The following is a 27,341-nucleotide window of genomic DNA, read 5'->3' as shown; positions in this document are numbered from 1 at the left end:
TTGGCAAAAGCTTGATTTACTAACTGGCTCTGCTGGCGATGAAGATGTTCCCCTGTACAAATAAAATGTTTATTGTTGTTTTGCCACTGACTCTTGCTGATGAGGATCACGACATACAAATGGTAAATATAAAAATTATATAAATTTTATTTTTTAGACTGTTACTGTCTAACTGACAACATATTTGTGTAGTGGAGGAGCAGACGCTAATGCAAATGTCAGGATTAGCTGAAGACAACTGTCTGTCAAAGCAAGTCACTCTTGTCCAACTCCAAGTGTTTAGGACAGCAGCAAGTCCAGATTTATACAGAGAGAAACACAATGTTGAGCTCACATCATCAGGAGGGCAAGAAGGGCAGGCAAGAAGACTCAAAAAATGAAGGAAGATGATGGAGAGGAGAGGAGAGATGAAAGGATAAATGAAGAAAGGAATGTAATTAAAACAAAAATAAGAAACTGAAAAGGAAATGAAAGATAGACGTGCAGGAGGGATGACTTTAAGGAGAGAAAAAGGAGGTAAGGTGGAGAAAAAAAGAAAGTGAAGGAAAAGAAGGAGAATATAAAGTGACTGGGAGGAGGAGAAAAAAAACTAAGAGCAAATTGAGAATTGATTAAGCAGGACTGCAACAGGATGCTGTGCCGCCAGCGTGCCTCACATCCTCCTCCTGGTTTTCTTACATTGGACATCACATTATGCATGATCATACCTGACACTCTAATCTTTAAATTTGGATATTAGCAGGCTCCATGCTTTGATGTTTCCTCAGCTAACCTGATAACTGAAGTGGAGGTGCAGAGGGGCGTTGGCAGGAGCGAGGAGGGCCGGAGGGGAGAGCAGAGACGGAGGCATTCATCAAAGTATCGAGCAGAGCCAATTACTTAGCCGGTGAGCGGCGTTTCAGGCGGTGACTGCCGAGGCCTGCTGACCAAGCAGCCAGGAAACACACAACGTCAATCAGTCTGTCTCTATATAGACACGCTGTGCTAAATCTACCTCTTACAGTTCATCCAGTGGAGTCAGGGTGTAGTGTACACCTCCTCCTCCTCCTCCTCCTCCTCTCCTCCTCTCCTCCTCCTACAGCCACCACACTCTTCTCTTTTTGTTCCTCAGTCAAATGTAATGTCAGCTTTGTCATTTTTTACAGTTTTGACTTAGAGTAGCTCACATTTCTTTCTTGTGAAAGTCAACTTTTTTATCTCCACACTCACATTTTCACCTTTGTTGTAGCTCAGAAACTCACATCCATAGAAAACTGTGATCTCATTTTGAACCGGAGCATCTGCAGATTAATTCCATACCTGGTACGTTATGAATCACTAAAGAAAGGCACAATACAAACTGAATAAATCTCTGTTTTTGTTATCTTTGCCTACATCTTGACTGTGAGGGAGCTGGCTGGGACAATTCCACCGGGCGCAGCTCTCCGCAGTCTGTCGCATGGCATCAAACCACACTGGGAGCATTTCAGATGCAGAGCGCTTTGCCTGCCTAATTTTGTTGACCTGCAGATTGGTAATTATTCCTTCATATTTGTGCTTCTATCATAAAGAAGTATGTAGTTGAATTGTTTCTTTTTCTCTGTTTTAATTGTGTTTATTGTTGTTATTTCTTACTTTGTTGTGCTGTAATCTACAAAGTTAACAAGTTTAAAAGTCCAGTTATGAACAAACAAAGATTTGTGGCTTGGTTTTACTTATCAAAATACATCCATCCTCATTATGTTATTGTATCTATGTTCCACATACAGTGCCTGTTTGCAGGAGAAATTGATCTGGTCTGTGCAAGGCGCCATGGCTCTATCATTAATAGACAGAGCATGTAGTTTTCTAAGCTTCTGAAACACTTCTGAACTACACTGAGGCACGTTTGCTGGAATTATAATGTCAGCTTGTGCTGCCGCCTGGCAGAAATCTGCACTCTAATGAGTGCACTTTTCTATTTTTAATTGACGTACGGAGGTAACTTAACTGACATCCTGTACATAACTAAGTTTAATTTAGGTTAGTTACGTTTAAGTTTAGTCATTGCATTAAGTCGTTGCTATTATAGCTCTAAAACAGAAAAAAAAACAAAACACAAAAACAAAACGAAAAACAGGACAGAAAAGGTGTAGGCTGAAGTCTTAGCTTATTACACCTACCCTTTTAACATTTTTTTTCCTTCCCTCTTTTTTCCTCTCATTTTTTCCCGTAGTCCGCTCCCGTTAAATTTTACAGTGCAATAAAAAAAAGTAACAGAAATTAAATATATATACATTATATAGTGCGACTGTCTAAGCTTAAGTTACATGATAAATTGCTTATTTTAACCAAAACATGATCTTTTTTTAAAAAACCTAACCAAGTGGCTTTGGTGTTTAACTAAATGTTTCTAGACTGCAACTGTGCATGCGCGTGTCACTGTTACTCTAACGGTCTTTTTGGGAGTCACAGGAAAGTGACCTATTCTGTCGACTAGGGGTGAGGACGTGTTGGTATAAAGACACCACTTCGTCTTCTCCGCCACATTAATCATGAAAGACAGGAGAAAAGGCTGGCAGTAAATTTCTTGCAGCTTTTAGTAAGCACCATCAAATACAGGAAGAGAGAGAGCAGATTGGTGAGGTGACCCCACAATGACCTCTGTAGTGCATTATAAATCTCACTACCAAAGTGCCTTCTGTACACACACACACAGACACACACGCAGAGAAGCTCTGGGGTCTTTACAATGAAGAGCGGCTGACCTTTTGCTTTTGGGTCAGGTAATTAGTGTGTATCTCCAAACAGGATCTTTTTCTCACACACACACACACACACACACACACACACACACACACACACACACACACACACACACACACACACACACACACACACACACACACACACACACACACACACACACACACACACGGTGGATTAAATTATGCATACACATACAGTCAGAGCGGGGCTTGCCTGCAGCATTGCCTCCTGCCTCCGTGCAGATAAATGATGTGATGTATCACATGAGTTGCAGCGTGTGAGCGCTGGACCATCATGCTTTTGTGGTGATTATGTAAATGAGTGCAGGCAGCAGTGAGAGATTTCTCTATAAATAACATGTTTATCATTAAATATATCAAAGCAGAGGAAGAGGGATGCACAAAGAGACGTTGTGTATGATGTTCACTTATTTCAGCATCAGATGGTGACAGGTGATGATGTTTCTGGGGTATAATGACTTACTGCATGTTGATGGTAAAGTCTCTTCCGATTGTTATGGTAATAAGAACTGTTTAAGCCGAATTCAAAACTTTTCAAACAACAAAACGCAGGACTATTCCATATGAACACTGGTTTTTGAAAACAGCAATTTTCTCTCCTTCGTTGTCAAAGAAATTCCCATCCACGCAAGCACAGTTTCTCCGAAATTCTCCAACCAAATGCAAATGAAGCTCTGTTAAAAGCATGCGAAACCAATAAGCAGCAATATAACCCTAACCCTCAAGGCACACAATGTCGAGAAGCCGCCTCATTTGTGACGCCTCACAAAAGAGATAATGGCACACAATCTGACTTCACAAGCCATTAGGTCAGTTTTTCCTCACACATCAACACCCCTGCAAGGAGTTTCAAAGACTGTTTTCAGCAACCCTAAAAACACTGTATACAAAAGTCCAAAATGCATAAAAAGAGGTACTTTTTCAAATAGAGTTGTGTACATGGACCAGGCCTCAAATTTAGATTCGATGCGACCCATGATTGATTTTTGTAGTTAAAAACAACAACATGTCCACTCTGCTCTTTCAGACTCTCTGGAGCTGGGATTCAATTTATATTTTTTTCCAAATGGAGACCCTCAGGGGGCCCCGATTTCAAAGATTAACAAATAGGTAATGACTCACCTTATGTCGGAGATCTTGTATCCTGGTATGTTTTCTGGATTTCCAGATGCCTGTGAGGACACCAACCACGTGCACATCTCCGTTCTCCATTCCCTTTGTGTAGGAACACAGATGTTACTGATTACATTAACGACAGCTGACTCAATTAAATGTGCCAGTAACAGAGCCACAGCAGGTACACTAGGGCAGCTAAATGGAACTCAGTCATCTTGAATTCTTTTATTTACACCTGATCATGTCCTCTGACTTGACAAAATGTCTCTCTGACGTATTTGTGAAAAAGGCCTTCTTTCTAGTTATACAGAAAATACATGTGTTTGGGAAGTACTGAGAATACGACTGAATAAATGAGACTTAAATTATACCTCACAAGTTGTGTGAGTGTTTGTAATCTTTTGTTCTGATATATTTTGCTGTTGTTAAAAGTAGTCCCCAATCAATATATAAATCAATGTGATTGCAGTTTTCTGTGGAGGCATGAAAGGGGAGAAAATCTTTGCAAAGTACCACAGCATAACCAACTGATTTACAAATGGCCATTTTGAGGGTGAAGTATTCCTTTAAAATTCTTTAAATGGCACTAAAACATGCTGGAATTATTTAACCTTATTTTGTTACAAAACAAATATTTTAATTGCATTAAGACACATATCCTTTTTAGTGAACATCCTATTTAGTGAAAAACAATCACTAAAAACCAGGCTTTCCAACCTTTGAAATGGCAAACGGCATCATATCTGTTGAGATGAAACAATCTCATTAAGAGCTTTGGTGTATTTAGAGGCTGGTGCATCTCTTCAAATACAGACGTTTGGACAGTGGCATCAAATATGATGCTCTATGTACCCTTTTGGTGTCAAATTTTGGATGCCAGTGGACAAGTATGCTCGTTATAGTGTCTTTTCAAAAAAAAACTTCCATTTTCAAAATTCTCAGGCGTGGCACATCTAGAGATTTTTTTGGGTTTTTTTGCAAAAGTAGGCACTAAAAATGGTTCTCAATAATCATATGGACATCATACTACCTTTCACGACATTTAAGTATTAGTATTGGCTTTTAATCGTGGAAATACAGTAGTTAAAGCAAAAACTGCAGCTAAGGGTGCTTCTGTGCATCGGTGTCTGACACAGAGGGCCTCTGACCAAGTGCCAACAAGTTGGGAGTGAGATCAGGTTGGCTTTTGTAGAGTCTCTTATTGTTGGTTGTCCAGCAGACAGACTGATTTGCCTACTTCCAGCATATTTATGTGTGTACATTAAGCAAAAAATTGAACAGAACGTGTTCTTATTGTCTATAGCTATGGTTCATACGGAGTCTGGCTGTAGAGACTTGGGTTCCAAGGCTGTTTCAAAGCACTGATGCAGGACTTTTGGATGTCATCTTCTACATGCCAATGTCAGAGTGTTTCTTAGCTGGTCTTTGAATTGTCTTGTTTTTGTGGTTTACTTCTAGCATATATTAACATAATTTTTAGTTCTTCCTTGTGTAAACTTTATTTGGTGTTCTTTTTGTGTTTTATATTTTTATTGAGTTGCATATTTTGACTTTGTATTTTTGCTCCATGTTGTCTGTAACTTTTGTTGCTGCCTGTCTTTACCAGGACAATCTTGAAAAAAAGAGATTTTTAATCTCAAGAGGTTTTTGTGGTTAAATACATTTTTTTTAAAAATGGAAATTAACCACCATCCATAAACGGGTTTTGAGTGTATTTTTTTTAAATTTGGGCTGAAACTGTATATTGTCCCATCCCTACACAACACCCATCCCCACAAGCCACTGCACCATACAAATGTGTGCACACACAGTGACAGAACAGTGACAAGGACACAAAGAGACCGAGAGAACACTCACACACAAACACACACCTACGAAAAATCCAAAAATAACACACTTCAGCACACAATGAGAAGACCTGACACAGTCACAAAGAGACAGGCATGCAGATGCATAGCCATTCACATGTGTGCATGCATGCGCGCGCGCACACACACACAGAGTTGGTGGTTTATGGGAGCAGAACAGAGCAGGTTAGTTGTGATTGTACCTGAGGTGGAGTGCAACATCTGGACTTCAGCATGTTTGTTTTAACCCTGGTGGTCACCTGCCTCCACTCGGCTGGAAACAAAACAGAAGAAATAAGAAGTGACCCGAGAGGAATAACAGCATCAAGTCCAATCCATCACTGACTTCCGTCACAACGAGCCTGTGTCAGTTCATCTGGAGTCTGACTTCTGGGCATCACCTGAATGTTCTCACAGTTTTTATCTTATCTTATTCAAAAACACCATTTCTTCTTTACATAAACAGAGATAAAATGAGACAGAGACAGCAGCAGCAGTGCAGGAGATATAAACTTCCTATTTTATATCTGAAGAAGAAAACCCTCCCGCTTTAGTGTTTATGACCATATTTGCTTAAGAAACAATAAGATAAGAGACAAACGATTAAATCCTAGTCATTTCATGAATTAAATTATGAGTTTGTTAATGACCATAAAACAATGTTACCCAAAAGCTTATTTTGGAAGCTTTTTTTGTTTTATTTGTTGAAATTCTCTTTACATCCATATAGCAATTAATAAATGATATGCCCTGATGATAAAAAAAATAAAAAATAAATAATAATAATATAATAATAATAATAATAATAATAATAATAATAATAATAATAATAATAATAATAAAATATGTGGCTATCGGAGTATATGTTTGTGCCAAATAAGAAGAAACTCCCTCAAATTCATCTTCAGATATTGCATTCATGAAAATGAGTTGGATGCAAGATCACAGTGACCTTGCCCTTTAAATGCCAATTTCTAATCAGCTCACCGTTGAGTCCAAGTAAATTTTTGTGTCAGATTTAAAGAAAGTCCCATAAGGTTTCATTTAGAAGAAAGGCTTTCACAAGAATGAGACAAAAGCAAGGTCAGCGTGACCATGACCTTTGACCACCAAAATCTAATCAGTTCATCCTTGAGTCCACTTGAACAATTGTGCCAAATTTGAAGGTATTCTCTTAAAGTGTTAATGAGATATCACATTCACAAGAATGGGCCGGACAGACGGACAACCTGAAAACATAATGCTCTTCAGCCTCTGCTATTACCATCAGGAGGCATAAAAAGAAAGACAGACTTAAAAAGAGTCTAAAAGAGTCTGACATCAAATAAAATTAAACAGACATTTTTCAAAGATGTTGCCAATAATTTAGCCTTCTGCAAATCAGGCCTGCGGTGCTGTTGATAGCTAAATTCAAGCCGCTAAGCTGCCAACCAAAGCTCCGTATCGCGATCAGCTACCCGCTTTTCTCCTGGGTAAGAAACTGCTGAGAGTGAGGCAAAGGGACAATGACCAACTTTAGCTCGCTAATTCATTTGTTTCATTTGTGGTCAGATAAACAGAGAGAGGAGGGGCTGAGTAACTATAAAATAAGATTAAACAATGTATAAGAAACACTGGGTTACCGTGTGAAGTGCGTGAATATGCCCGTGGTTGTCTGGTGAGAGGGTCTTATGCTACCTACGTGCTCCTCGGAAAAATCGTATTTACTGTATTTACAAATTACGAGCACATGAACAGCCCTCCAAAGTCGTAATTACAAGTGTGAAATTTTTCCCATGTGGTGACGTTTGCATGACGTTTCAGGGCAGCAGAAATGGTGGAAAACATGGAACCAGTGTCAACAATTGATGGTAAAAAATTGTATTTTTCGTTATATTGTTCCAAGTAGTTATAATTTACTTTAGTAGTTGCACATTTTAGTATATGCATCTATTAGCTGTAGCAAGCAAACAAACTTTTAACTATAAAGCGTACCAGGTGAGTATACTAACACTGATAACAATCTTATTTTATAACACGGGCTGCCGACGTCTGCTTGATGTCATAAATGCATAAACATGGCGGGCAAAAGTCAGTGTTTGGTAAATGGTAAGAATATTTTAATTCACGTATTAAATATCCATTTTGATCACATACTGTAGTAATATAGTGTAATATTGTATTAATGTTAACTGCTGTCCCTGTAGAGTGATCTAGATTAGATATCAAATATATAGAAATATAATATATAAAAAATTAAATAATTTATAAAAAAATATTAATAAACTGGAAACAGCTATCAACCACTTGTTAGAATGCTCCTAGCATTAAAGTGCAACCCATCTTATTTGTAGTTTCCATGTTGTTCTCACTTTACAACTTCAAAGCACATGAACACAACAAAGTTGGAAGAACGATTTCACAAATCGGAATCTATGACTTTCTGACGTCACATGAACGCAGCATTGGGACAGTGATGGGAAAGCGGCAGGAAGAGGGTCTATTTTTTAGACTGACATTTTTTTCCTTTTCCAGATTTCTTCCTACCCCAGCTTTAAATTGAATTATCAATTATGCATTTGTGTTTCATGACGCATGTTAAATATCCTGCACCTCATTCTGTTTATATGGAACATAAACTTGTAAACTATTTTATTTGACATGTTTGAAAGTGACGCTCATGCACATGACGCTCATGAACAGTTACAGCTGCTACAGACTGAAGGAAAACTGAACAGGAGAAAACACCAAACTTCTCCTCATTAGTCGTTAATACAAAGTCAATAAACGTTCAATGTCTAGGAGTAATTTTTTAATGTATGCTTTAGAAGTTGTTTAGGAATCTGTGGTCCCCTATAGAGAGAGTATTCCCATTAAAGAGAAGTATTACGTTGGGAATGTTTACCAAGTGTTATTATTATTAAACAACTTTGGAGTCCAAGTCACTGTTTTGAAGTGGATGGCGTGACACCTACCAAGCTGCAGAACAACGTTTAAGACCAACACATAATAGTACCATTTGTGTACCACAGTACCAGTTGAGTAACAGACACTGCTTTGTTTCCAGCAGCTTTTTAGGCACCAAACGTTGGTGTTTTGTAGAGATCCATCATCCTCTTTCCAACAGACATAATACCACAAAAAGCTTTTCCTTTAAAACCGGGACATTACTGTGTTTCCTGCTGGGATTGTGCTCCCTAAACTGGGTATTTTAAGACAAAACATCTTTTCTTAACCATGAGCAAGTGGTTTTTGTGCCTAAACATAACCGCATATTAAAAACAGTACTGTTGAAATGTAAAGTTTAACACACAAATTTAACTAAGCAATGGCTTGTCAAATCATACAATGCCATTATTCTTTTGGTGACTTAGTTGGGTAATATTGTAATTGCTAGAAGTTCAGTCCAGTGAAATAAAGGTAATTGAAGGATATATGTTGTTGTCAAAAACTAAACTTCTTCCTACTGTTGAGCTCTTTGGCACATGAGCAGCTAGATACTGTTTCTGAGTGTTACAAAGCAATTTGTCCAATATGTTCAGTTACAGAAACATGTTGTAAAGTTTCTCCAGCGACAGATGGTGGCAGCACTCCCACAGCAGCAGGAGGTTTGACTATCAGAGTACTTGTAATGCTCCTGCTTCGGTGTAACTACAGGGTATAAAATCTGCAACCAGACGTCCTCATCCTGAGCCTCACCCTACCACCTAAAAGCTCTGCATGGTGCTTCGCATCTAAATTGAATGAGCTGGAGGCCATTTCCTGTTTCATCTCAGTCCCTGTCTCTGACACACACACCAAAACATACAAAGCACTCTGGGAAAACAAATGAAAGTGTCATAAGCGGCCTTGCTAGAGAGCATCTTGTGAGCGGGTGGAACAGGGCCGGCTGGAGATCTGACTAGAAAACAGACAGCTCTGCATGGTGCTTCGCATCTAAATTGAATGAGCTGGAGGCCATTTCCTGTTTCATCTCAGTCCCTGTCTCTGACACACACACCAAAACATACAAAGCACTCTGGGAAAACAAATGAAAGTGTCATAAGCGGCCTTGCTAGAGAGCATCTTGTGAGCGGGTGGAACAGGGCCGGCTGGAGATCTGACTAGAAAACAGACAACTGGGAGAAAGACAGAAGAGGCCAGATAGACAGACAAAGAGCAGGGAATAAAGGCAAAGACAAAGAACTAGAAAGAAAAATGAAATTAAAACAAGATGAACTGGAGATGGGTCACTCCAGCCGGAATACAACGTTCTGCGATTTAAAGCAAATGTCAGCCAGGACGTAAAGTGAACTTGTGACTACAATGCAGTCCCTGATTGGCTGCTTACACTGTCAACTACGGTGAGGATCCCTGATTGGCCCCAATGGGATTTTAATTTCTGGATATAAGGTGGGGCATTAGCGAGTCCAGACTGAAACAGAGAGTGAAACAAAATGCTGAGCTCATGTCCTCAGGATGGTCTTACCAGACTGTATTACCCTCAGGAGGTGAAGACAATACAAGCTGTCACAATCTTAATGCAGCTGGTAAAACAGAGGAAATTATTTAATAAAATAAAAAGGAGAAACAATAAAATAAAACTAAGTAAAATAAAAGACAGGGTATTCAGACATAACAAGTCATACGTCTGAGAAAATACAGTTAGATGGAGAAAGAGCAGAGGAGAACGGGGGAAGTTCAAGAGGGAGAAATCATTACTAACTCCTATTGGAAATCTTTTGATTGATCCTCCTGCTGGCAGCATGGAGGAAAGCTGACAGATAAAGCTCGCTGTGGAGGGTTTGTCCTTCACTGCTTCATCAGCAGGAAATCAGTTTTTTTTGCCCACCCGCAGCCGAGCTACAGGCACGCTGGCTGACCTCAGAGCGATCTGCACCAAAGGGCTCTAAATCCTGTCTGCTTGACTGGAGGCTCACAGCTCACAGCAAAGAAACACAAAAGAGAGAAAACGACAGAAATCAGCCATGTAGAAGTCAACAAGATGAACGAAGATTAAAGATGCCACATGTGGCATTACTACCATCCAATTATTGTAACTTTTACTTTGAGACATTAGCACAATTTGTAACTATTGGCATGGTGACTGTGGGCTACTAAAAGCCTGCACACAGCATTTTCCTTTGTTGCAGCAGGTTGATTGCCTTTATGGCACAAAACAAGAGGACTGCAGCATTTCTGAAAAAAAAAAACTGAGCTTCAGTTTCTCCACATGGCAGATGGTGAAATACTGATGGAGTAATTACTTCTTTAATATGCTGGGAGGCAGGGAACACTGGGTGGCAGGGATTATAGGAAATTTTAATTAATAATCATCTGGGGGGGAGGAGTTCCTGCCAAAACACCCGTCTGACCAAGTGCGAGCAGCCCCATTGAATGCATGGATTGGCTAACATAGCTGTCAATCATCCCTTTTTAGTAGAATTGAAAAACCCATTAAAACCAACTCACTTAAACAAACACCAGGGTGATGAGAACTTCAATGACAGAAACAATCTTTGGGAAAAATGTATTTGGCATGCATTTTGAATTTTTTAAGTTCGGCCTGTGTCCCATTCACTAACATGGAGGGGCGGACTTTATGACCTATACTGCAGACAGACACCAGGGGGCGATCTGGATTGAAAAGTTACATTTTGGGGGAACTGTTATTGTGTCCATTTTTATATACAGTTATGGCCCCAACTGACAAAGACACATTTTAATTTTAATAACTAGTAATCATTATGGCACAATCAAAGCTTCAGGGCATACAACGACAACAAATGATGGCACAGCATCCACAAGTCATGCAAGTGACATCTTTTTATTGGCTGCTGTTCAGAAAACTCAAGTAATGATGAGTTTTTCTGGAGCCACAGTTGCTGATGTAGCCACACAGCAACCTCTGTTCAGTGAACCGACATTCAGCCTCGTCTTTTGGCCCTCTCTCTGTTAACTCAATACAGTAAACGCTTCTTTGGCTCTTCTTTTATACTATTTTCTAAATGCTTTTCCTGTGCTGGGTTATGTGGAGGCTGGAGCCTATTCAAAGACACATTAGGCAAGAAGCAGAGTGCAAGTCTGGACAGTTAGCCGGTCTATCACAGGTCACATTCGCGCTCAGATTTACAACTACAGAGTCTTCAATTCAACTGACCTCTGGGAGCTGGAGCAGCTAGAGGAAATACACACAGACATGAGGGGAACATGCAAAATACAGCCTACAGCTTTAAACTTCTGCAGGACCTTATTTAAATACTGCAAGAGATGGAAAGCGTATCCACCTCTTGACTGCGACAGATTTGGCTCTAGCTTGAGATATCAGACTGAAAATCAAAAGAGTAAAAACAATGCATGTACGAATGCTGAACACTAAACGTTGTAGATCAGTGGTTCACAACCGAGCAGCGACCCCCTAGTCTAAAAAATGAAGCCGATGCAGAATTGCCAAAAACCCCAGTTCCTCTAACGGCCACTTGAGGCTGGCTCTAAGAGCAAGTCAACTGCTACAAGACCCCAATGTTTAAATGCCCAACTTTACAGCAGAAATTAACATGTTTACAGCCTGCTACAAAAAAATGGCTTTGGTCTCTAGAGCTTATTTCACTGTTATTGACAAATGTAAAGGGGGTGATTTTTAAATGCACTTATTTAAATGTTATTAAGGCTTAAAGTCTTGTAAGGGCATAGTTGCATTGAGTGACAGGTGGGTGCCGTCACGAAACGCTACCTGTCTGCTGGGCCCCAAGACATCATTTCAGCTAGTAACTGAACTTGACACCTCGGCTATGTGTGTTGTGTTGGTGCCTTCTGGAGAGCTTTTCATGAAATATTGAATAATATGACTTATTGTACAGTTAACTGTACTAATAGACCATTCAAGAAGTCTGTCCTTCATATTTTTGGTGAGTTAGCTCGCTAACTAGCTAATTAGCTAGCTCATAAAATATGCTGTGTTTACATGGCACTCGTAAGCTCTTGTTCATAAAGTTGTAAACCTGGAGCACTCCGACAATTTCTACTTACATGGTCATGAACACCACAGCAGGTGGGGACAATCAAATGGTCTCTACTCGTGAACACAGTAGGGTCATAATAAGCCAAAAGTGTCGGAAAACACAACCTGATGTAGAGAGATTGCATAATATCATCATTAACTAAATTAATTTTTTTAGCTTTAACTTGACAATGACAAATTTATGTACAAAGTCTCACATATATTACCCTTAAATGAGCTGCACTACATACTGATTTGCATGTTTTACTAATATTTACATATATATACTCTATATTCTCTGTGTGGTGTCTTGTTTATACCATGTTACAATCTGAAACATTTCCCATCTAACTGTTCTACTTCAGGTCAGGCACGATTGAGAAAACATGTGAAAAATGGTGGTATTGGCAATTTATCACAGGAAAATGGTGTATTGACTTCGAGCCTTCGACGTGGTTGGGTTTCTAAAAAGGTGCTATGACTCAGACTCAGTTCAGGTAGAAACAGTAAATGTTGGGTGCATATATCGTTATCAGAGGAGGTACCAAGACAGCAGAGAGGGAGCATGGTGATAAGGAGTCAAGTAAGGTGAGAGGAAGAGAAAATATAGTGGAAAGTGAGAGGAGATGGGCAGAAAATGAGGGAGAAAAATGAAAAGCTAGAGATAATGACAGAGGGAGGATAAGACGAGAGAGAGCTAAGGAGGAGGGCAGAATTTAGTGAGATGTTAAAGGGGGTGGAAATCAGCCCTGAGAGAGAAGAGAATGGATTTTAAGAAACTGCAGAGTGAGAAAAAGATAATAACAGAGTGCAGAAAGGAGGAAATGTAGAGTAAATGGAATTGTGAGGAGGAACAGTTGATGGCAGGAGCAGACGATGAAATTGTGGGGTGTGAAGAGATGGTGGTGAAACAGTGAGGGAGAGGAGAAGTGTGTGTGTATCAGTGTGACAAATGGGAATCATCAATCCATCTCTAAACCTGTATTGGCACCTATAGCTGTCAACCCCATTAGCACTGAGAGACATCACAAACAACACAGAATATAACTTTTCTACAGTAATGACAACAGGAGGGCTATCTTGTCTGAATCCATATTGTCACATGGATCTGTGAAGTCTGTCTGCTGCAAAACAGCTGGATAAATTGGAAAATGGAAAAAAAAAATTGAATAAAAAACACACAAAAAAGGACTTATAAAGACACTGTTGCTGTTGCCAGGTCCTGTCGCCAAGCCTCAGGGTAAGATGAAGGATGTGGAAAAGGATGTTATCAGCAAACAAACTGTATTCGCCTCTAGCTCCACCACCGACGGGATAGATATTTAAACATGAGGGGGGCACAAACAGATTTATGCTATAAAGTCCAGACAAGAATCGCCTCAATAAATGCTTTAGTGTCTCGCTGCTGGAATGTGAAAAAGTCTTGAAAATGTGCTGGGCTAGGAGTGGAGAGGTAAAGATCAGCTGCCACGTAACAGAGACAATTAATTATTGTTTATGCCATTGTAACTGTTTATAAGGCATACCCTATCTGTATGTTTTATGTCACGCTTGAGGCCAAAGCTGTTGTGTAGCATATCATGCCTGTCATACATCTTTTGCTTCCGCAGTGCCGGCATGCTGTCTAAATCCCACACTGGAGCAGAATAATACCGCCATTGTTTGATTCTGTGTAAAAATGTAAAGGCCAGCATGAAGAAGGGACCCCTGAGCGGCACTAAAGCACAATCTCTGTGAAAGAAGGTTTAAAACTTCTTGGTATTAGTGAAACCTCTAACTGAACCCCCATGACACCGGCAGAACAGAGTGTGATGAGATATGCAAAAATCTTCCTGTGGAGACATCGGTAGTTATTAGTGAGGATGATGATGCTGCAAGTCTTTCTTAACTGAAGCCTAACAAGACCACTCGCCCCATCAATTTAATAACTTCTACACTGTGTAAAACAAAGAACCTTGTTCTGGCCAGCCACTAAAACAACAATGTCGTCACTATGCCAGATCCATTCCAGTTCATATATAAAAGCAACAGAGGCACAGATGATGCTGTGCTGAGTCTGCTTAATACAGTCACTAAACATCTTCTGCCATGCTAAAGGACATGCCAGGGTTCTATTTATGGATTTTAGCTCAGTTTTTTACTCAAAGCAGAGACCCATTCTCCTCAAATGGCTTATTGATCTTTAAGTTGAACATTAATACAGTGCTAGTTCTCTGGATCAAAGACTTTCTTTGCTGCTGCCTACAGAGAGTCAGTGTCAGGGAACATGTCAGAGGTGCTCACTGTGAGTTTAGGATGCTGACAAGTCCGTGTTCTTTCCCCTGAGCTGGTTTCTATGTTAACCAATGAATTCATGATCAGTGAGAAACATTGTAACATTGTAGAGTGTTTTAAGTATGCTGACAGCATGGTGTTAGCTGACTTTCTACAGATAACAGACTGGTAAGGTGAAGCTGATTTTCTGGTCCACAATGAGGCCCTTCCAACATGGTGTCATATTAGCCAGCTAGAAATTCAATTTAAATTCAATGCAATTCAAATCACTTATATAGACCCCGTGGCCAAGACTAACTAACTAACTAATTATTTGCACAAAGCTAGATCTGAAAACAGAGAGTAGATTTTGAAGAGATGCTCTCAGCCATTCAATTTTTGGAGGAAATATTGTGGCCTCAGTGTTAGTCAGCAGATTTTAGAACCAGTGTTTAAAACTATTGTTGAGTGTTTCAACTTTTCACCTTCCTACCTGGTATAGTCACCTAAAGATCCAAAAAATAAACTCTCTATGACTGTGTCTGGCTTGCAAAATAGTTGGCAAACCATAAAAGCCCTCAACCAAACTAATTACAGAAAGGATGAGGAAGAAAGCAAAGAGTATCCCATCCTCTCCTCATCCAGTTTGAGCTCTTAAGCTCCAGGAGCTGCTACAGAGTCCCTCTGGCAACTAAAAATGTATTGAAGAAATCCTTCATCTTAGGTGCCAACAGCGAATTTAACTCAACAAAGTGATTGATGAGTTTCAAACCCCAGACAGACACAGACATGAACTGATTTAATGTGTGAAGTGTTTTAATGTCTTTTTGTTGTTTGTTTTACTATCTGCTCATTTTGTTATATTGTCTCCTGTGTGTGGTGGACCAAAGATAAATTCACACCCTGGTGGACAATAAAGGTAAATTCTAATATATAGCTTCATTCAAACAAAAGAAGCAGCATGCTCACTCAAAAAGCTTTCTTATATATATATATATATATATATATATATATACCATTTGCAAATTATATTATCAGCGGTCATTATGAACAACCACCAGCTAAGTTTGGCTGCAACATTGGCTGAGGTTACATTGCTAAAACATATTTTAAAATGCTGCTTTGACTGATGATGGGCAGGAGAACAAATGACAGTAATCAAAACTGTAAAAAATTTGAACTATTTCTACTTTGGGGTGTGACTACTTCCTGTTTGTTTTCAGACTTGAACATTGAACATGATACAGTTTGTTATTTTGATCTGCTCCTGCTCCTGAGTGGTCTCTTTGACGTTATTGTAAATTAAAACTACTCTCTTAAGGAGCACCTTCCCTGGGACATGAGCAAATACTCTACTACTTAGTGTCTCCAAATATGAAATAGATTTAGTCTGCAAGACACTTAAATGGGCTCAAAGTTTAGTTACATCATTACATTGCTGGATTAATTAGGTGGATCTCCTCAAAGACAGATGACGGTACACATTCTGCCTCTGGCTTCAACCATCTGTGCTGAGGTCCTGTGGAGTTTACATCACTTCTGTCTGAACGGTGCTGTGAGGCAGAGCTCTGCGTCATTCAGACTACAGTATATGGATGTAGACATTGATATCAGGACAGATCCGAGTGAAAAACAGGAAACTGACACGAGGGTGTGATGTGCTTGGATGTCTAAACATTATGTTAGATTGTCTTCAACATGTTTCTAAAAGGAGCAGTATGGAAGATTTAGGGGGATTTTGTGGCATCTCGTGGCAAGGATTGTAGATTTCATTCCTTCAGTATTCATTTTTTTAGTTTTTCTACTATTCTATTCTACTATTCTACTTTCCAGGTGATTAAAACCAGTAAAACACTGAATAAAGTAGTTTCATGTTACAAATTAGTGTTTTTTCCTGCTCATGTTGTTTCTCTGATAACTCAAGATCCAGATGTTCCTGAGATTTTTACCATGAGCCAAATTATCCTCAGAGATCTCCAAAACAAACCCACCAGGTGATTCAGACTGGTAAAAATGAGTAAAGCAGTTTCATGTTAAAAAAAAATAATTGTTTTTCTTATGTTCTCATTGTTTTAAGCAGAGAGCATTTGTACCTATGAAAAGTAATGGATCACTATCCATATATAACCCACGTAATCAGGGGGCTGCAATCACTTGACAAATATGCAGACGGGCAGTCTGTGTAAGGAGGCATGCTGGAGTGAAGGAGTTTTGTTCCCTAAACCTTACCTAAGTAACTTTATTCACCGAAACCAAAAGATGCCCAAACATGTTTCTTTTCCTCTAACCTATGTAACTATATGTTAAGTAGACTATGTAACGTCTTTCATGGAGAGCTAACGTGTTAGATATCATACAAATACAAATCATTGTATTAAGGATATGTTGTGCCACTACACACTGACAAAAAAAAAAATATTTGTTTTAACTTTAAAAAAGTTAGTGTCCGGGCTGCCTTAAAATTTCAAGTTGACTCAATTCGAGGACAACTTGAGGTAATTCTGTATTGATTCAACTTGTCAATTCCAATTCAGTTTAGTGAAAAACAACTAATTTATTTTTTCAGTGCATTCCAGAGAAAAGCGCTACACTTTTACTGCTCTGCATTTATTTGACAATATTGGTTAATTTGCAGATTCAGATCGAGAACACTTAACACTTTAATTAAGAACAAAGTAAACAAATAAAATATGATTATTGTTATAGAGTACGAGTTATTGTTCCCAGGGATAAATTCTAAAGCTACCCAGCCATCTAAAGTATAAAAAAAATGTTTAAATTAGTTCCACCTTTATTAGCCTCAAGAACATTAAAGTGCTCTTAGAATGGGCCACTCTAGATGATGAACACATTTTGTACTTAAAAGTACATTTTGATGCCAATACTTTTGAACTTTTACATAGTTTTTGTCTTTTTTAAGTTAAAGCTTAGATGCAAGACTTCCACTTGTAATAGAATATTTCTAAACTGTGTTTTTACTATTTTAACCTAAATGAAAGGCCTGAGTGCCTCTTCCACCTCTGTATTTGTAGATGTTTTTTTTCTCCTGATCCCAGTAATATGGTATAAATATGCATATTTAAGAATAAATCATGAACTGAATTATTATTTTTTGGATTATTACAGTCTAACGCCCCTGAATCTGATTAGCAGACAAGAGATGGTCCTGGTGTATTTCCTGTAAGCACTGAAAAAGACGCTATTCATTACTGTGGTTAATAGAGAGGAAAAAAAAGAAAGAACACATGGGCTGCGGAGCAACACGCACACATATTTATGTATGGAAGTGACCCTCTAATGTAACCCTCATCTTTATCAGACCGTCACCAATCACTGATGTGTGTTAAAACATTTCGCTGTCCATCTCTAACAAGGCTCTACACCACATCAGTGCCATTACACTTCCCAGGGGAACCATCTCAAAGGTCAAAGTACACAGTGCTATGTTAAAGTAATAGAGCTAGCTCGCCAAATATGACCACGTATTTTCTCAGAATGGATTTCGTCTGCACATTGATTTTCTTTCCCTGCATTTTGTGATATTGCCACTGCATTTTCTCGGCATCGAGGGGCTGCCAATGTGAAACTGCAGCTGTAGACTGAGCCAATGGTTTTGACTATAAATGCACTGTAATTTAAAGCAGAGTTGCAGAGAAACAAACTGCAGAGGAGTTGCAATGGCACTGTGTAAATGTCAACACTTTTTATCAGTTCACATATTGCATCTTAATATTTTTGCTTACATTTAATTTGTAATATTGTATATGGCAGGGTTGGGCAATATATTGATATTATATCTACATTGTGATATGAGAGTAGATGTCGTGTTAAATACGGATATTGTAATGTCCTAAGTGTTGTCTTTACCTGTTTTTAAAGGTTCAGTAAAGTGACACAATTTTCTGAACTGACCACAGTTCTAGCTGTTCTCTCATTTGCTTTTAACCTCTAAGTCATTTTATCCACATTACTGATGATTATTGATCAGATTATCTAATTGTGTAAATATTTTGTGAACGCATAAATATGCAATATTGATATCGAAGCTTTGCGTCAAAAACATTGTGATATTTGATTTTCTCCATATCGCTCAGCCTTAGTATCCTTATACTAGTAGCCTTAGTTTTAGGTTGTAACTGTTAGTTGTTGTCCACGTAGAGAGTGATCCACATTTGTTAGAAAAGTTTTTTTATTGGTATGACCCTGATAACTCTGCTTAAGCAATATTTTAGTGGTTATAGGGAATGTAGGCCCACTGATGCAGCAACAAGTCTGGGACCTAACTATTTTCTAATATAATGCTTCAAACTGTTTTACCATGCTTAGATGGGAACATGAATATGGATAGCACCGAGACATCAAAAGCTCATGAATTCACCGAAGCCTAAAGAACAACTTCATAACTTGGGAAAAAGAAGGAGCATTATATGTGCTAAGTTCATCTATGTTGAAAAGTAAGAAAAATGTTGAAGATGGTAAAACAATGTGACTGGGGCTCTGTCACAATCTTTACAGGCACATTAGGATGTACGTATACACGCACATCTGAAGTTAGCCACTGTTAGCAAGACTCTACCTAACATGCCAGCAAAAGGAGTTAGCCTAATGTCAGATCATCAGTGTGTGCCAGGTTTGCTTACTCATTGTTTCTGTGGTAACGTTAAAGAGAAAATAAAAGATATGTTTCTGTAATATTTTAAGATTACATCAGTTATCATATGCCAGATCCAGGCTAATGTTCTTTTGTTTATATTATCTCTGTAAGGTTATGCAGCATACAAAGTAATTTGGATATACACGACATTGTGCATCCCATTGTATATCTTTCCATCACATACTGTAGTCCTTGCTGTCGATGTCTTGAAGCTATGCTGCCCAACGGCTAGAGACTTTCTAATGAACACTGCAACACCCGGCTTTTCGATGTAACAGAAACTCTGCAGGCGGGCCTGGCATTGTTCACCGTACAGCAGCAATGTGATCACAATCGCTCCCTGAATTGGCACACTGCAGTTATGCGTGGACTGATAAGATATGGAAGTGAGAAGTGAAATGACAAAAATGAGATGAAAAAAAAGGCCTTTGCGGCCAGTATTTAGATTTGTTTCATTTTGTTGAAGCTGTATTAAAGCTCACACTGGTCAGCACCTCTCTCCGTGTGTGTGTGTGTCCTCTCCAAATTAGCAGTTGTTTTTCCTGCTACAGTCAGCATGAGTTTTATTGTAAAGATTATTTCCATCTTGTCAGCGAAGAAGGGAAAAAATGGCAGCTATGGATTTCCCTGGATGAATTATAGGTTAATCCCAGTATGTAAACGTACTGTGGAACTGTGTGTGTATGTGTGTGTGTATGTGCCTGTTGTGAAACCCTTGGCAGATTTATGTCTGTGTGTGACCCCCAAGGCCCTTTCTCTGTTAGTCACGGGCTCTGTAGAGCTCTTCACTCTCAGTCTGTCACCTTGGGAACACACACACACACACACACAGACACACACACACACAGACACACACACACACACATACACACACACACACACACACACACACACATTAACCATGACAAACCTGAATGCTCCTGCTCATCTATAACTCATATCAACATGATATCATTTACACAATCCGTGTCAAACGTCCCGCCTCCTGTAACCCTAAGCTCTAACTCTGACTCACTTTCATTCAATGATTAGTTTGTATTATTAGAAAATCTATACCTGTGCTTTTGTGAGATCTATCATCACCGAGTAGTGTTTCCCGTCCCGTCTGTTCTGCTGAGGTTATGGTTATCAGTGTGTGTCTGGGGAGCGATACAGTGTGTGTGACTGAGCGGGGTTACCTCACCTGCTGTCGGTGCTCCTGTCACTGCTGCCTTAGAGCCACAGCACCATCTGCTGGTCACAGACTTATCATTTCACCAACAGCACTGTGCTGAAGTGTGTGGAGAGGCCGAGTGGGGTCAGCTGATGTTGGATTTAAATGTAGAAGTGAAAGATGAAGAGCAGAGAGTACTGGACATCAGGACACCTTCAAGGAGTCACAAGACAAATCTGAGAACAAGAAAGAAGGAGAAACACACTGACTTTGATGCAATCTTTGTGTTGGACAGTTTCACCTCTTTAGTCCTCATTTTAACTGAATTGAAATTCATTTTAAATATGTAAAAAAAAAAAAGGAAAGGAAATAATGAACATATAATGTGTTATATCTAGTTGCAAACAGACATTGCTTCAGTGCACACACTTAGCATATTATAGACAATTTCTGACAATACATGCCCCTAAATCCTACAAACTTGACCTTTCATTACCTTTTTTTTCTGTAAATCTTTGTTGGCTTTTCTTAAAACATAAAACTTTATCATTGAGGGGATCTTAAAGCAGCTCTGATCAATATTTATTAGAAATCAAATAACAATGTGAAGATGTCTTTGGTAGTGATGCTCCTACTGAAAATTATTACCTGAATGTGCAGCTTGCCTTGGCTTTACAAAACTTTGTAATATATACTTACCATAAATGTTTAAATAAAAGCCTAGTCCCAATATAGTAGCCTGGTGTGGCTACACATTTTGACAAATAAACACCTTCTCAATTATAGGCAGGGTCTGGTTGCCATGCAGTGAAGTTTCATAGAAGTTCTTTGTATGTAAAAAAAACCTGGTTGTTGGTTTCCTGCTGGAGTTTACATTAGTCAGTTGCTTATGCCAATACAGGTATATATGTTTAATTTGACTGACACCACAAGCACAAAGAAGACAGTATCACTGGCACAGCAAACAAGAAAGGAAAGGAAAAATATTCAGTGGACTACATTCCTAATTATCATAGTTATTCACTTAAAATTATCTTTGCAGAATTATTTCTATTTTTTTATTTATTTTAAAAATATATTTTTAAGCATTTTTTTTTCCAGGCCATTACTCGCTTTTATTGTTATTTTTTATTTTCTGGTGTGGTGTTTGGGCAAATTTCCAAGTAATTTACTTTTTACAGATTTCTTACTAACTTCTGGGTCATTTCTTCTGTTGTTGTTCATCACCTTCTTCCTCATTACCTTTTCCCCATGTTTGTAAAATAAATTAATGAGTAAAGCCAGTTTGCCCAGGTTTTAAAGGGTTAAATAAATAATTTGATTGTCTCTCCCATCTTTGTAGAGCAACAGTTCTGTGTGACAGGAATTAAAAGCACCTCCTTTTGTTACAAAAATAATCCTGCTTAAAGCCAATAATACTCCGAGCTTTTAGTTGAAGTTTTACATTTATAGTATATTCTATTTCTGCCAATATATATCCCTCTCAATCATAAACACTAAACCTTTAAGGATTGATGCCAAATTAAAAAAAAAAAAAAATAGAGATACAAGACATGAAATTGTCTTAGCAGTCAGTATGACGTCTGAAAGCCAAAATATGGAGAATTTCTCCAACAGGAGAAATTATTTTAAGCAGAGAAATGGCTTTTTGAAAGCAAGTCAACACACATGTAGTTTGAGGAAGCAGTTTGAGGGAACTTGTGTCCAGTTTTAGGACAGAGAGAAGAAGGCCCAAAACAGGCGAGTAGCACACGAAGACTCAACCTTTTCAGCAGCAGTGGACAGACACTGGACATATGGCGGACAGGTCTGGTGAGACATCACTCAGACCTGGGACACACTACAGCTTCGCATCAAAACAATGTAGGTAGTACCTGTAAGTAAAATGCGGCAAACTTGGCTTCGTTTTACCAGCAGACAGATGTCCTCGCTCGTTTGATTTGTCGCTGGCTCCAGGCTGTTGCTCCTACTACTGATCCTGCTGCAGATTGTACTTCCGCATTTCCGTTTTTCATATTCCCGCCACTCCGGACGCTCCGGACACAAACCCTGCGTTCCAATACTCATACTACAATACTACTACATACTACTGAGCGAGCCAGAAAAGATTTAGTATGTCCCTGTACCAGTACGAAGTATGTAAAATGCAGTATCCCAAAAATACCAGAATGGCCCACTACATCCGGCCGCATTTTGCAGTATGCAAGCCATTATGATTTTCTGGCTATTCTTACCCACAATCCTCTGCATCGACATCTTGACAGCAGGGGGACAGCCATGGGACAGCTGACAGAAGCCACTATGATGAATGACAGTGCAATCAAGTGACTGATGAGCAGTCACATGGTAATAATAGCAATATATATTGTTTAAGTGAACAAAAAATCGTACAGATAACCAAAACAAAATAAATGAAAATAACAATGGTAGAGAAATGCATACGTAGGCTAAAAAATATATATATATATAATGTTAGAATCCACAATGTATGTAGTTATAACCTAAAAGTTAAACATTGAAAAGTAAAAATAGCAGAGCTCTCCAGGTTAATCTCCGTCTCTGTTGAGTTTGGTGAATGGCGATTTGTTTTCCATGTAACAGTTATATGAGAAAGCAGGTCACATTGCAGTATTATGAAGAAGCAGTATGTCCTGATTGTGTGCATACTGCATGCAACAGTACATACTTTGCAAGGGCAGCCATAGTACCTACTGAAAATAAAAAGACAGAGTATGCGATTCGGAACACACCCAAAGAATAAGCAGATCAGGGCAGTGACTCGCCCCTCCCTCTCGCTTTCTCTCACAACCTCAGATTAAACTGTAAAACGAAGCAGTTCTTAAAATATAAACAAAGGTTATGTTACTGTATTGCCTTTTTATTGCCAAAAAATGCTTAAGAAATATATTCTAGCGTCCTGCTAAGAATGAAAAATGAATGAAAAAAAAGTAGATGTCAATCTAAGCCAGGCTGATAAAATATTAACCAAGGTCTGGTCACTGTGTTGCCTAATTCTCTGGTTTACCTTTAAGCTGTGTTTGTTTCCAGCCAGCAGACATGTTTTTCTGTCAACTAAACTCATATTATCCTGCATTCATGAGCTGTTCAGAAGGTCAGAGGTTAAAGTTGTCCTTCCGACTTTGTTGTGCTCATGTGCTTTGGGGTCGTAAAGTGGAAACAACCTGGAAGCTTCGAAGAAGATAGAGCTAACAAATTTGTATAGGTCACTCTAGGCTACATGGACAGCAGTTAACATTATCACCATATCACACTTTACATGTGATCAAAAATGTATATTTAAAACATATATTAATAAACAAGATTATCACCATTCACCAAACATTGACGTTTGCCTGCCACTTTTGTGCATTTATGATGTCAAGTCTCGCCGAGTAGTTCATGTTAATTCTGTCAGATAAAACAAGCTATTTGAAGACGTCACTGTGGGTTCAAAACTTGCGATGGACATTTTTCACCTTTTTTTATTATTATTATTTATTTTTTAGGCTATTTATTCATCTTTTAATTGAAAACTTGTGTTTTGTTCACAATAACTTGCTGAAAGAAAAGAAAAGAACATAACATCATTTCGGTTCTATGGTGCACTATAAAGATACAACCTTTTTCCATCAGCATGAGTGGTAAAATGTGGGTAAAATAGAGAAAAAAGAACAATACATTCCCAGTTACTGAGACTGGAATGGGTACACTATTGTTCTGGCATCAAGTAACAAATCAAATCATTAAGAGGAAAACACAAAGGTCAGTAAAAGAAAAAGCATTCTGTCCACAAAATTCTCAGCTTTTCATCTGTTTGGCTCTCATTTAAACATCACACACTGGCCTGGTTGGTAACCTTGAGTGCTGGTTTAATAACACATCATGCAATGTCATCGATTTAGAGAATCCAGGGAGCTTTCTCCTTATTAAAGAAGGTTTCTTTGGTGACAACCCCTCAAACATCCTTCAATTTTGTTCTTATGTTAGCTTTTTCCTGATGCTGTCCAATGATCTCTGCAGGCTGGCCGTCAGGGACCGATAATCAGATGGTCATTACTGTGACAAACACTGTTGTCCTCAGGGTGTCATTGGAGCTTTGTGACAGATGACCATGTTGTTAAGAGCCCCCCAGAAGTGCGCACACAGTCTCCTGCAGCCTGTTAGGTCACACTGTCATGTCGGGCCCTCAGGCCTATTCTGGACCACACACTGAATAAAAATAATGGACATTTTGAGGTCTCAAGTCTGGCATTTTGACCAAAAGTGACCCGAGGTGGCTATAATTGGATGAATCTGAATGCGCACAGGTGTAGGTTTCGGGATGCAGGTGACTTGTCCCCCTTAATACTTAGAACTAGTGCATTTGTCTATCCCAGTAAAACATGAAAGTAGCAGAAACCTTTTATTTTTGACAAAATTAAAGACATTAACACCAAAAATTGATGCAAAAAGTCAATAACTAGTGCATAAAAAACCAGAATGCAAAAAATTAAGTGTTTGACACTCAAAATTTTGTGCTGGAGGACAGCACAAAGTGATGCCTGCTATTAGGAAGCCACAATGTCTTTTTAACGTCCCGTCCAGTCACATTTAACGATACTGATTCACTTGGGCAGGAGCTAATGCATCTTGGGAAACATTTGGTTGTTAATGTAATGTGACACTGAGGGCAGCTGTTTCTGTGGCAACCAGTAGCGTGTCCCGTGAGACCAAACAAATCATGACGTCACTCATGTCCACTCATGAATAACAGCGTACACATCATCACTGCTGGGATTAATTAAAAGGCGATGACACCATCATTTTATTGAAATCACATTTACAAATGTCTGGAAATGGATGGAAATTACTTAAACGTTCATCACAGGTGTGTTGCAAGTCAGATTCAATCAACTGGCACACGGTTTGGTGTCTTGGAAAGTGCTGCAAACTGATATGTTTAAAATATAATGTATAAAAAACACAAATTAACCATAATCAAAATGTATATCAAAATATGTATATCAATATATTGGCTTATGTATATAAAATATGGGGAAGCAGCATATGTACAAAGCAGAGAGGGAAGAGGAGGAAGGACTGGGGTGAAGGAGGGAACAAAGAACAGGTTGGATCAAGGCAGTGGTTCTCAAACTTTTTCTGTCATCCCCCTTCAGAAGCCAATCCCCAATGTCATCAATAACAATTGGGGAATTAACATATTTAAAAAGGATCCCTGTTGAATTTCAGTAAAAATAAAGGTCTGCATGACAGCATCAGCAAACTCTTTTTTGTTTGTTTTTCCTAAATAAATCATATTGATTCAACTATTGTTTCACTGCATTTTTTGGGCAGGTTTTCCCAGTAACTAGTAGTCTCACTAATTACTAATAAAATTTCAGCAAAAACCAAAACCAAATAACTCATTACAGTATTATTTTGTTATCACCTCACTACAGAATTGAAATCCAACGTCACATCAGTGGATTCATTTTCGTAATCGCCGGGCCGTGCATTCATGTCACAAAGCAGCAAGCTGGTTTGGGAGATGAAAACACCAACTGAGCGACTGTTTACATTATTCTGATTTAGTTGGGAGGAAAAATGACAAAAGCACTGCAGAAAACACAACTTCCAACCTCCTGAAACACCTGCTTTGACAGCACAACAACATGAAGCTACAGCCATCCTCCTCTGTGACCGTGGAGGACAGCTGCAGCCCTACACTGGATACAAACCATAACTAGATTTCAATCAGCTGCAGGCTACAAGCAAAAAGAACTAATGAAGCCTGTGACTCTTTGTCTTCCAGACAGAACCTTGGGAAAATAGCTGTCACAAAACAGAAGACCGCAGGTTAAAATAAATAAATAAATAAATAAAACTGCAACCTATCTAGCCTCTAGCCTTAGCTACAGATACCAGAGATTATCGACACAAGGGCACACATGCGAAGTCTGAATTTTGAGAAGAAAGAAGTCAAATCTAATACAAATTTTGTGGTTTGTAACTGAAAAGTAATATAATGAGTAATGTAACAAATTACTTAAAATTAGATTTATCGACTCGATGGCCCCATCTGCTGAAGAGCGACTTTTCTACGATAGAGAAGCAGTTACCGACATCAGGAAATGTTGTTTGGACTGAATGCAGCAGACCACTAGAGGATTTCCACCAACTGCTTACGCCGAGCGACCAGTTAGACCAGAGTTGAGAAACAAGACCAAAAAGCACCGGACAAAGAGAGGGAGGAGAGTCGGCATCAGGGCGAGGCTGACCTGACTTGGACCGAGAGTTGTTCCTCTACCAAGCCTTCTTCTGACTAATGTCTGGTTGCAGGAGAATGAAGTGGATGAGATGTGACCGAAGCTCACTCAGAAACAGCAAATCAGAGAGTGCTCTGTGCACATCTTCATGGATCAAGCTATTGCAATGGATAGGCAGACATTGTTCAGAGCCAAAAGGCCAAAAGACTCCAAAGCAAATTCAAAAAATGCACTGCAGGAATGTCACCAGCAGCAACATGCCCAAGCAACCAGATGGAAATTTTCATAATGGTTGGTGATTTTCATCAACTCATCCTTCAACTCCAAAGATGTAACAGGATCAAGGGCAAATGTAATTTCATTTTTTT

The 27,341-nt window shown here is 38.9% G+C and overlaps 1 long non-coding RNA gene across 1 annotated transcript; it reads right to left on the bottom strand.

Annotated features, from left to right (window-relative positions):
* Positions 1 to 3,875: 3,875 nt before the first annotated feature.
* On the bottom strand, positions 3,876 to 20,959 carry LOC121942945. Its single transcript, XR_006105838.1, has 3 exons — positions 20,759 to 20,959; positions 5,914 to 5,984; positions 3,876 to 3,962 (listed from the first exon to the last, which is right to left on the bottom strand). It is a non-coding gene; the product is annotated as an uncharacterized LOC121942945 (long non-coding RNA).
* Positions 20,960 to 27,341: the final 6,382 nt, after the last annotated feature.

This window comes from Plectropomus leopardus, chromosome 5, assembly GCF_008729295.1.
Source record: "Plectropomus leopardus isolate mb chromosome 5, YSFRI_Pleo_2.0, whole genome shotgun sequence".
NCBI lineage: Eukaryota > Metazoa > Chordata > Actinopteri > Perciformes > Serranidae > Plectropomus > Plectropomus leopardus.
The sequence above is the reverse complement of the archived record's forward strand: the minus strand, read 5'-3'. Positions and strand labels throughout refer to the sequence as shown.